Raw genomic sequence first — 12,872 nt, 5'->3', positions numbered from 1 at the left:
TGGCTTCTAGATGGAATTCAGGATGCAGAAGGTGATCCTTGTTCATGCCTCAACTAATTGGGGACATCTCTTTGGTGTGGTGAATCTATTTAGGTCTGGTACCTATCTAGATTATGGACCGTTATCAGGTTAATGTGTTCTCTACACGTTACCGGGATGATTTATGAATTGATTAATGTTGTTTTGGTCTTAAGCTGACATAGCATATCATTGTAATTTGGATGTATTTAATGTTTTTATTGTAATATGTTTTAGGTGGCTGACCTAATTGGTTTAGGCCTTAGGAGTTGTATAAATTGATGTAAAATATCAATATAGATCATTTCATGGTCGTGGAATGAAATATCATATGTGAAGAAGATTTTGTCAATCATGGGTGATTAAATTGGGTTTATGTAAGAGGTCAAAGGCCTTTGGTATTAAGATTAACTGGGACTATAATCAGGCATGGTAGATGCTATCATTGGCAGTTCATTCTTATGGATTGTTGTCCAATTATCTTGAGGTGGTTAAAACCTCTCTATAGTCAGTGAGACTCCTTTGTAATGAGGAGTACGCTCTAGATACTGTGCCTTCCTGCATGTGCAGGCCCCTTATTGTATAACATACTTTCTATAGAAGTATCATCTGACAGTGGGTAGGCTTCCCACCATGGTTTTTCCCTTTACCAAGTTTTTCATGTACAAATCATGGTGTTATGTGGTATGGTTGCATTGTGTTAATTCTCTGTTTCATTCTTAAGTTTTACTGCTTATTGGTATTTCTTTCTGCTATTCCAATATTCAATGTTTATGTGCTCCAGTTAAAGGTTATAAAGTAGTTTTATTAATATAATCTATTGACAACTGATTCACCCCACTCTTAGTTGTCCACCCATTATCCTAAGATTACTGTCATCCCCCCAATGACTTGTGCAGAATTAATAGATGAGGTAACTAAAGATGAAATTTTGAAGAATGTGTCAAATTTCTACGAACATTTAGATGATAATGAACAAAATCAAATGGAAGAAGCAATTTTGTTACATTTAGACATATATAAGAAGGCTTTGGTAGAAATGTTGAAGGAAATTCCTTTATCATTATATAATAAATTGGATGCAAGGAGATTAGATGCAATCAAAAGGGATAGAGAGATTAAAGAAGTGAAAATTTTAGGCATTTATAGTTCTATAAATAATTAGTAAATGAAAAGATGTATAGAAGTTGCAAATAGAGCAATCTTTAGCAGCAAACCTCGACAAATAAGCTTAATGATGGGTAGAGTCAATGAAATAATAAATGAGACTAGAGATGGTTGGGCTAAATTCTTCCAAAAGAATCCCAATTTCCTTACTTCTCAAGAAGAATTTGCTAAGGCAACAACTCCCACCTTTCCTGACAAATCTAAAGGGAAAGGAATTTTGGGAAGTTCAGATCAAATTTTGAAGGAATTGGTAGTTAATCCTAAAACTGATGAGAGTGTATAGACTAAATCAGTAGAGACTACATTTGTATAGTCTGAGTAAGGTAAAATAGATAATGTACAGGATACTGATAACATTGTGGATAATACTCCACCGACAGCAACAACTCTCACCATTCCAGACAGATCTAAAGGGAAAGGAATTTTGGGAAGCTTAGATCAAATTTTGAATGAACTCGTAGCTATACCTAAAATTGATGAGAATGTGTAAATAGACAGAGACATCGTTTGTACAGTCTAAGCAAGGTAATGCAGATAATGTACAGGATACTAATAATATTATGGATAATAATCCACCAATAGTAATAGATACTGCACCAAGTGGTGAAGCCACCGGTGCAAAAGAGGATGAGAAAAGGAATACATCGGGAGAGGATAAGGAAAAGAAAGAAAAGGAAAAGGAGACTGAACTGGCAGTGATTCCTCATCAAAAATTTTGGCAATTGACACTTCTCAAATTGAGAAGAAATCAATCATAGAGATGAGTCCCACAGAGCTAGTGATGATGGCTACTCAAAAGCTAATGAAGGAGGGATCTGTAGACAAAGGAATAATAGATCAGTCAATAATAGTTTTGCATAGACTAATTTCAGATTGTATGATTGAAAATGAAGCAGGACCTTCTAGCAAGCTTAAGGTATTGACAAAGCACATCTCTATAAACTTTCAATCATTACAATAGATTTCTAACTGGAAAGCACTTCAAAGATTTACTTTGGACAAGAAAGTCGCTTTTGACCAGATTATTAAGACAGAGAAAAGGAAGATTGGAGAGAAAATTATACTTATTGAAAATTCTTTGAAATAGTTTAGTAACATCTACAAGGTCTTTTTTAATATAGAAATTCTTACAACAAATATAAATAAGAGGATAAAGGAGTTACAAGAAAAGATTGCTAATATTGTTAATTCTTTTAACGGACTAACTTCACTTACAACATCTATTGATGGACAAATTTTGACTTTGGAGAACCAATTTTTTGCTTTTGAAAAGGAAAGAGATAAGATAATTTAGAGAGAAAGGAGTCTCAGAGGTTTGGTGAGTCCAAGATTGGATTCACTTGGTGTACATAAGAGGGAATGCATGGATATGCTTGTGAAGCCCACACCAGTCTTATGTATGGATATGTGTGGATGCCAACAATTCTTTCAATTCTTTCACCGGTCTTTGGCATTGATGCCAAAGGGGGAGGATATGTATATAAAAAATATGTATATAATCCAGGGGGGAGGATATCAAATAGAGAGTATATTGCAAACATAGTCAATTAGCTGAGGGGGAGCATGTTTCAATTCATGTTTCAGTTTCAGTTGAACCGATAGGGAATCCATTTTTCACATGAGTGTTGCCATCAATGCCAAAAGGGGAGATTGTTGGCAATTGAGACTCACTAGATTCATATGTTGTCATTGATGGCAACAAGATTCTATAGATGACATATATTGATAGATACCGACATTGGAGGCATACACCAGCAAATACCAGCATTGGAGTAATCAGGGTCATCACCAGCACTGGCACCGACATCCAACACTTCAGTTTGGGATTCGAAAGGTTTAATTTGTAAAGTAATTTTATAATCATTGTATTGGGCTGACATTGAATAACTTTTGTAATGTATTGTAAGCCGACATAAGGCATATTGTTTGTAAAGGGTATATAAGTTAGTTTATTAGGTCATTTTGATATAGGACAAGGAAGTAGAATAGTGTGATGTGAAAGATATGTAGGTAGGTCATTTGTATGCGAAAGTTATATCATGCAATGATCAGTAGATGGTTTGTAAAACATTCTTGGAGGAATGGAGATACCGGTAAAAGGGTTTAGGGTTTATGCACCAGTTCAGAACAGAGCTATAACTAGAACTCTTTTTGGCATTGTAGATGCATTTTGTGAGTTCACCATTACTATTTTATCTTAGCAGAAGCTTGTAGTCAGTGAAACTCTTTTGTGTTGAGCAGTCTTCCTTCCTGCATGTGTAGGCCCCCATGTTATGCAATATATTTCATAGGGCCAGTGAATTGATATTGTGGGTCACAAATCCCACCATGGTTTTTCCTCTTTGAGGTTTTCCACATATAAAATTTAGTGTGTTATGGTGTTCATTCATGTGGCTAGTATATTTACTTAATGTTATATGTTTCTTCATTTATTGGTTTATATGTGTATGTTATAATAAGGTTAATTCTTATATCATCGACAGAACACTGATTCACCCTCCCCCTCTCAGTGTTCTTGGATTCCTTGTATTCCAATAGGAGATTGTAGGCATGATGTTACTAGTATGTAAGTAGGTGTATTGTCAACTGATAAATAGGTCCACCAGCTAAGAAAGCATGAGGAAGCAAGAGACAACTTGAAAAGAAGACAAACAAGAACTAAAGAAAACAATTGAGAAGATGTTGGATCATATAGATTGAAGAGTGAACATAAAACTGTAAGCAGTCTGGGCTTTCATGACCTAACTGATAGAATAAAGTACTGCATGATATCAAGGTTAACCGGTTAGTGTATACCGGTAGTGTGGTTGTCGATGACTAAGTTTGAACTGACAAAATCAGATAAGCTAGATGTCGATAGAGAACACATGTGGATTCTAGGTGGAAAACATGTAGTGGTAAATGATTAGTTCATCTGTGAGGTAGGTGCAGAGTACGTCAATATTAAATGTTGATCATGAGTATCATGGACCAAGTGCAAAAGATTGCGGCTCGAAACAGATTGAACAGAAACAGAGGGGTCAACAAAAATCAAGGCAGATGAAAAGGATCAAATTTGCTAAACATAGTAAGTACGCATTGGAAGGATCAAAATGGTGGTGTTAGTTGATTTTTTGCAGGCTATCAATAACAAAAAATAAGATCTGATTTCATTTTATATGGATTGTGGTCCGTGAAGAAAACCCTAGGCATGAAAAAAGTGTGAAATTCAATTTTGGCAGGAAAGTAAGAATATAAAGGTGTAGATCAAAGATCAAAGTTGATGATGCTAGTTGAGAGCTTGATGTGAAGGTGAGCTTATGTAAGGAAAGAGTGATCAGTCTGAGTGTAATAGCAAAATACTGAAGCAACTGAGTGTAGGAGAAAAACCTGTAAGAAATGTGAAACTGGAAAGGGTTGAGGTTACTGATAAACGGTTACAGAATATTATAATTTTTTAAACCAATAGTGTCTGAACCAGTAAGGAAGAAGCAGTGAGACAAAGGAGAGTTAAATTGACAGAGAAAATTTGTTGGAAGTGTTACAAAATTCATTTATAACAAGGTGTTAATTAAATGTATTGCTTTTATATCATTTTATTTCATTGAGTGGGTGCTCGGTGCAGGTGTTGGTGCTCCTTATGTTGGTGCTCAGAATAGCTAGGCGTTGGTGCTCCTTTGGGTAGGTGCCCATAAATTGATAGGGGTTAGTGATCCTTGGGTTGGTACCCTAAATCATTATAATCACATATTTTCATTGTGAGGCTAGATTGGAGTAGTAGATCTCCAGCAGCATTTCTCACCGAGGTTTTTACCACATTGGTTTTTTCTCATATATCATGTGTTATGTGATGTGCCTTTTTGTGTGTGATTGATTGATAGTGCTTTTTACTTAATTTTCCAGTTGCACACATACATAGTTTGAAATCTGTTATATCACTAATTCAACCCCCTCTTAATGATATTGTGTGTTCTACAATTGGTATTAGAGCCTTAGGTTCCCTATTGATCAAAAATTTCTCTAGCATGGGTAGATTCTAGTTTAAGAACACAAATGGAAAGGAATGAATCCTCCTCCTCTAAGCCCCCATTTTTTATGGAGCCAACTATAGCTTTTGGAGTAGAAGAATGGAAACCTATCTATCCTCCCTAGGTTTTGATGTTTGGATGTCTATAAAGAATGGCTATACTATCCTTAATGCTCCTCCTATAGATCTGGATGCTAAGAAGGAATATGAAAACAATGCCAAGACCAAACATGCTATTCTCAGTGGATTGTCTGATAATGAGTTTGTTAAGGTTATGCAGTGCTCATCCACCAAAGAAACCTGAGATAAGTTGAAGAGATTGTTTGAAGGAGATGTCAAGGTCAAGGAGGCTAAACTGCAAACCCTGAGAGGTCAGCTTGAAGGCTTGAAGATGAAAGATGAAGAAAAGATTGTTGATTATCTTCAAAGGGTTGAGGAAATAGTGAGTACTATTAGAGGACTTGGAGAAGATATATCTGATGAAGTGATTGTCAAAAAAGTACTTAGATCACTCACATCTAAGTATGATACAAAAGTCTCTACAATAGAAGAAGCCAAGGATCTGAAATTTTTTTCAATGGATGACCTATTTGGGTCCCTAACCACTTATGAGATGAGAACAATCGGTGAAGGAACTTCAAAGAAAGAGGTTGCCTTCAATTCCATCAAAAAGGGCAAGGAAGAAATTTCTCATGAAGAAACTAGTGAAGACTCAGATACAGAAGTTGCAAAATTTGTGAGGAAGCTCAAAAAAGGATCTGGTAAGTACAAAGGAAAATTACCTTTCAAATGTTTCAACTATGGTAAAATAGGACACTTTGCTTCAAAATGTCCTTATGGTGAGAACAGTGGAGATGAGCAAAAGAGCATCAATAGATCTTTCGATAAGGATAAAAGAAAGAAAGCTTATCAACAAGAAAGAAGAGGCTATTGGGAATAAAATAGCCTATTCAATTTTGAAGATGATGCTACTGATGAAGAAAGTGCCCCAGAAGAGGGTTGTTGTGAGGATGAAAGAGAAATAAATCTCTTTATGACACTAGATGAACTGGTAAATGGAGATATTGAAGATGAAGACATTGAAGCTGAAGTGAACTTGGAAGGTGAAATCATAAGTGCTCTTGAGGAGTTGAATAAAAAAAGAAGGAAACTCAAGAAGACTAAGAATGTTGCTGTAGAAGAACAAGACCGTTTGAAGCAATCCCTAGATGAGTCCAAGAAAATAAATACTGATCTGAAACTTCAGGTGGAAGAAGTTAAGAGGATACATGAAGTTACATCCTCTAATTTAATGAAGAAGGAGAAGGAGAATCAGAACTTGGAAGAAGAAATTGTAAGGCTCAGAAAGGAGGTTGAGAAGAGAAAAGATGAGTTGAAGATGAGAAGCAAGTATGAAGGCAGCACTAAAGCCTTAAACAAGATGTTGAGAAATCAAAAGCATTAAAAAGATACCAGTGGTATAGGTTTTGAAGAAGGACAAAGCTCTAATAGAAAAGACACATCTAGAAAGGAGATACAATTTACCTCTTCAAGTGAAAGGAAAGAGAAACAAACTTTTATAGTTGGTAAAGATACCAGAAAGAAGATCTATGCTGAAGCTACAAGAAATTAGTCTGTGAGCTAGAATACTCAGAACTGAAAGGCTTACACATCATACAAGAACACAAATCACAAAGGCAAGCCCAGGTAAATGATGAATGGTTCACTAAATTCAATAGCATGAGAAGAAGACATATGGTGAGACAAAGGTTTGCCAACCCAAAGAGACAAGACTGGTATGTACCAAAATTCCATGGTTATTGTTATTGGTGTAATAAGTTTGGACATAGAATTGTTGATTGTAGCCTAATGTGTAAGTCCCCTACAGTTTTTGAAAGTATAAATTTATTTGCTGCACTCTAGGAGATGAATGTCATGTGTTATCAGTGTAATGGTTTTGGTCATAATTGTTGGCATTGTGTTGTCATTGATATCAACTGGTATGGGATGTCTACCGGTAGAAGAGATGTATGTACAACACTGTTATGAAGGAATATAGAATGTGATATCTTAGATATCACCTTGTGTTACTGAACACTAGTAAAGGAAAGGAAGGTGACATAAGAGGTCATCTATACACAAGCTAGTGCCTGACTTGTGTGATGAGATGAAGATGTGTTGTGAGCGGCTTCTTGTGATGAAGAGGTAGAGTGTTATCTGAATCACTTCAACACTTGAAGAGAACAAAGAAACCGGTATGTTGTGAGGTTGCAAAATAGCAAGACCCCACCGGAAGAAGTTGCAATCATCTTGGAGGAATAATCAAAGGAAGTCTGAAGTGATTGTCACTTTGAAAAAATGGTAGAAGAAGGAACATCCTTGATCAGGAAGAAAGGATGCATAGATGTCAGCAGAGGACACCTATAAGTGGTAACCGGTATGTAAGTCTACTGGTTATATAAGCAAGGTGCAGTTGTAGAAGACCTCCCCATTGTGGAAATAAGCATACAAAGGACTTATCATTCAGGAGTCCAGTTTGAGAGTTTCATCGATAGATCAGATGGAAACAGACATGACAAAGAAACTGATAGAATGGTTGAGATTGGAAGGGTTGGCAAACCAACAGAAGTAAGGAATCGGTAAAGTGGGTTGGTCAGTGATTATCCCTTGATTGATTGGTAGTGACAAGCTGGTAGTTTTTTGACCTGGAGTCAACATGGCAAACCCGTGGTTGGATAAGGATAGAATGTACAATGAAAGGGTTGTTATAGGGGTTGGTTAGCTTTAATGAAAAGTCCCTCAAATCATAGGACGTGCTGCAGAAGGGTTTTAGAGGGTTGAGGCTCGAGGTCTATGTGACAACTACGAGCCAGCTAAGAGATTGAGAAGATCAAAGGCGATGAAGGAGACAACCCAACAGATCTTTTGTGACTAACTGAAGGATTTGCAGAGGAAGTAAAAAAGCAAATCACCAAGATTAAAGGGTGTGATCAAGGAAACACGACTATGGAAAAGATATACATACATATGTCAGAAGGATCAAATCTTGCATATCTGATTGGATTTATTTTTTCTCGAAGAAGGTGAAGAAACCTTAGTTGCCTGAGTTTTGAATGTGCGTTTGGTAGGAAATATGGGCTATAAGTAAATGGCCTAAGAGATTGTTTTGCTACTGCTGAATAGAGTGAATATTGTGTTATTGCGAAGTTGTAAACTTCTGCAAGTAGAGACAATATCAGCCAAGTGCTCAACAAGCAAGAGAGGGATAGTGAACCTCGTTGAAGCTTTCAACCAGTTGGAGAGAAGAACCAATAGCAACTACACTAGCAAAGTGTGAAATCAGTGATGTGTAGAGAGTGAGGTGCAAGTCCAGTAGAGAAGTAGTAGGTGCAGAGCAGGGAGAAGAGTGAGTCGATAGAAGAGGATTATTTCACCGTCAGAGTAAGATATATGTTAAGGTTGCAAGATTCACTTGTAAAATGATAATAACTTATGTGTTTCAAGTTTGAACTATGAACATTGAGTTGTAGATCAGTGCAGGGGTTGGTGCTCCTTTGGGTTGTAGCCCATAATTATGTCAAGGGTTGTAGCTCCTTAGGTTGGTGCCCTAAATTGTGTAACCATGTTTTATTGTGAGGTTGGATTGGAGCAATAGACTCCTGCAATATTGCTCACTGAGGTTTTTCCCACATTGGGTTTTCCTCATATATATTGGTGTTATGTGATGTTTCCTTGTGTGTGTATGCTTGAGTTGGTTTTTTGTACTAACTGATAAGTCTATCCTATGCTTTTTTTACCTACCAGTGTCATCCACAGAAGAAAGTCTAGAAGAAAAGATTTGAGAACCACTGATTCACCCCCTCCCCCTCTCAGTGGTACATTGTGTCTAACAATAATAGTTATGAATTTAGGAGAAGTCAACTGACATCCTACAATAGGTTTTCAAATTCATCATTCAAGATCAATGTGAAATTCTATTATAGTCAAAATTTTGGCCACATTGCAAAACATTACAAACTTGGGACGACTAAGCAAAAGAAGTCAGTACCAAACTAGAGTCCAGAAGTAAAACTAGAACAGAAAATTGCTACTAACAAGAAGAAGGAAGTCAACCTGATTTGGGTTGAGAAAGATAAGAATAAAGAAGAGTCAAGTCTGATTGTCTAGACTACCCTGCATGCATAAAGGAAAAATTCATGGATTGTAGATAGTGGATATTCCAATCACATGACTGGAGACAAAAAAAAGTTTATTAAATTTGAAGATTGGAATGGAGGTTAAGTGAGGTTTGGTGACAACTCCTCCATCAAGATAAAAGGAAAAGGAACCCTGAACACTGATGGAAAGTTAAAAGAACATGATGTTTACTATTTGGAAAGCCTAAAGCATAATCTACTAAGTGTAAGTCAGATGTGTGATAAAGGATATAAATTCACATTTGACTCTACCAGTTGTCAAATAAGGAAAAAAATACCAGATAGATTGTTGCAAAAGGAAACAGGACAGATGGAAATGTATACAATTTGAAAGAGTGCTATGAATCCCAATGCATGATGGGACATGTAGATGAGAGTTGGTTGTGGCATAGAAGATTGGGCCATATAAATTTTGATAATTTGGTCAAAGTAAGCAAGAAAGGTTATGTGAGACATATACCACCAATTATAAAACCGGCAAGCACATTTTGTGATGAATGTCTAAGAGGTAAGTGCACTAAGGTAACCTTTAAGACCAAAGAACATAATATTTGAAGGCCCTTAGAACTTCTGCATATAGATTTGTGTGGACCACGAAGGATAAATGCTTTAGCCGGTGAAAGATACTTAATGCTATTCATTGATGACTTTTCAAGAATCACATGGGTCACTTTCTTACATGACAAATCACAAGCATATGAGAGGCTCAAAATCAACTGGAAGATGGTTGAGAGGGAAAGTTGATGCAAGCTGAAGTGTTTGAGATCTGATCATGGTGGTGAGTTCACATCAAATGAGTTTGTGGACTACTATGAGAGACATGGAATCATAAGACAGTATTCAGCCCCAAGAACACCACAACAAAATGGTATTGTAGAAAGAAAGAACCAGAATATCAAGGTGATGGCAAGAACTATGTTAAATGAGGCAAACATATTAGATGTGTATTGGAAGAAAGCAGTACATAATGTGTTAGGTCCTGGAGACAACTGAGAAGGGGGGTGAATCAGTTGTCAAATAAATTCAAACCAAAAACAACTTAACCAAACTTAATGCTTAATACAGGTAAACCAAACTTTATCCCGGTAGACAGTTTATCAGTTAATTGTAGTATAGATAAAGATTAATGCATGAAATAGAAAGACAATAACATCCACAACGCATAACACCAATATTTGTATGTGGAAACCCTGTAAGGGGAAAAACCACGATGGGAAACTTTACCCACAATCAGATGATACTACTGCAGATAGTATGTGTGTAAAATAGGGGGTCTGCACATGCAGAAAGGCCAAGCACCTAGAGCTCACTACTCAAACATAAATAAGAGTCACACTGACTACAATTGGATGGTTAAATCCAATAATGATGTACTGCTCAAAATCGCATCTTCATATGCTAGATTTAGTACCAGTTCAGTTCTGATATGCCTTCACAAAAACCTTCCTTCAACCTTCAAATGATGTCTGCATGTATAGCTCTGCTTATTTTTGCATATATCGAATTACAATCCTTTTTGCATTCACATATTGATCTCACAAATGAGATCTTACATTTATACTAAAGCCTAAGACCAATTGAGTAGGTCGGCTCACAAAAAGATATTACAATAAAAACAAATTATAAGTAAAATAATAACCGATGCAATATCCAATTCAACATGTCAGCTTAATGCATTTACAACAATAATAAATCATCTCCATAGCATGTTGTGCTGATCTAGAATAGATAAGCTTGCCAATGCTTATCCTGGACCTATTTGTCAGTAACAACAAATATCCAAACTTGGATATACCAATGAACAAATCTCCAAGACAAAGTGTCCAAACGTTGTCTTTGACATAACCAAGTATTTTCCATGTCATTCCAAGTGCCGATGAACAATATATCCTGCCGGTGAACCAGATACCAGTTTCTGTGCATAAGTCACTTGCTTGCCGGTGAACATTGCCAATTCTCCAAGCATCAGTAGGCTGACCAGAGTTGATAAGTGTTGACATCAATGACAAAACCATATCAACATATCCAAAATACCAACATAATTTTGTATATACATTGAATTGGGTTCAACTTAAAGAAAACAACAAAATGACACCTTATGAATTATGGTATGATCAAAAACTATTAGTTAAATACTTCAAAGTGTTTGGAAGTTGTTCGTAAACAGATTTGCCCCTTTTTGAAATCTTAACAATTATCTTCCTTAAGCAAAAATATAACTCTATTTTGCCCTTTATAAAAGGAGACAAACTACCAATAGTTGGATGAATTAATAAAATTCAACCTCTGCATTAGAAAGCAGCTCCTCATATGATTTGCAATGAATTTACTACACAAATTATATGCTAATACTTTTTACCAGAAAGCATTGAAAGGATTCGGCATTCATTCATCAACACAAATAAATGCCTTCAAAACTATAAACATAGAAAATTTTCTGAAAGAATATTTAATGAGAGTTCACAGACTCTGATTTACCAACATGTTCACAATATTAATTCAAAGCATAGTAGAGGCTCAGCAATACTGAAGGATGATCAATACTCTCTCATGCCTCCCAGGGCAAGGGGGATCAGCCAAACCAATATGTGCGAGTCTTCTAACAACTAATGATAACCATGAATTAAAGAAAATATAGAGATAACTGATCACAAAAATATATCATGTCCATAACACCTTCTCAAGAAAGATTATTAATCTTCAAACCCATAGATTTAAAGATTGCATAACATAGCATTTCATTGATAATCAACCATTGTATTTCCAAACAATTTATATGAGAACCAAAATATTATTTGTTGCTCCTCAAAATCACAGTTTTTTGGAACCCTTACAAAGACAAGCTTTTCAGCTTAAATAGCCTCCAAGCTCATAGTTTTTACATAATCAAATTACATTTACTTTTGATCAAAATGAAAGAAACCATTTAAAACAACAAGAAAGAAAATTAAATCAACAACCACTAGGAGGATAACACTTCATCTTCGGATCAACTATGCTTCCACTATGGTAGAGGAGCTTACAGATCTATCCTGCTTTACTGCAGAACAACACCATTCCAGGTGCGCCGCCGACAAGTTTAGGATGACCTAGAAATAAGGAAGACCTATGTGTTGGACTCTCTTCTTCCACACCTCTTTGTCCACGTTTACCTATGTTACTCTTGCCTTGTGAACCTCCAAATGGTCAGAACAGACTATGAGCATTGATTCAATTCTTGCTACTTTTGAGAAGTCATTTGTGGTCAAAGATTTTGTCATTTGAATGAATTAAATCCTCTCCTAAAAGACCTTGGTCATGTCCATAGCTTCCTCAATTGTCTTGGTGCCATCCCTTATGAGCTAGATGTCAATACATTTGAGATCCTTCTGCATTGTATCAATCAATTTTGTCAATCCTCTGAGAAATTTGGTGGATTCTTCATGACCTTGCTTGATGATCGAGTTGCGCCACTCCACATTCTTCCTTGACACATACAATTCATCCAAGTTCTCTACTAGTTTTTC

This window comes from Cryptomeria japonica, chromosome 7 (assembly GCF_030272615.1).
Source record: "Cryptomeria japonica chromosome 7, Sugi_1.0, whole genome shotgun sequence".
Taxonomy (NCBI): Eukaryota; Viridiplantae; Streptophyta; class Pinopsida; order Cupressales; family Cupressaceae; genus Cryptomeria; species Cryptomeria japonica.
Note: the sequence above shows the minus strand (reverse complement) of the source record.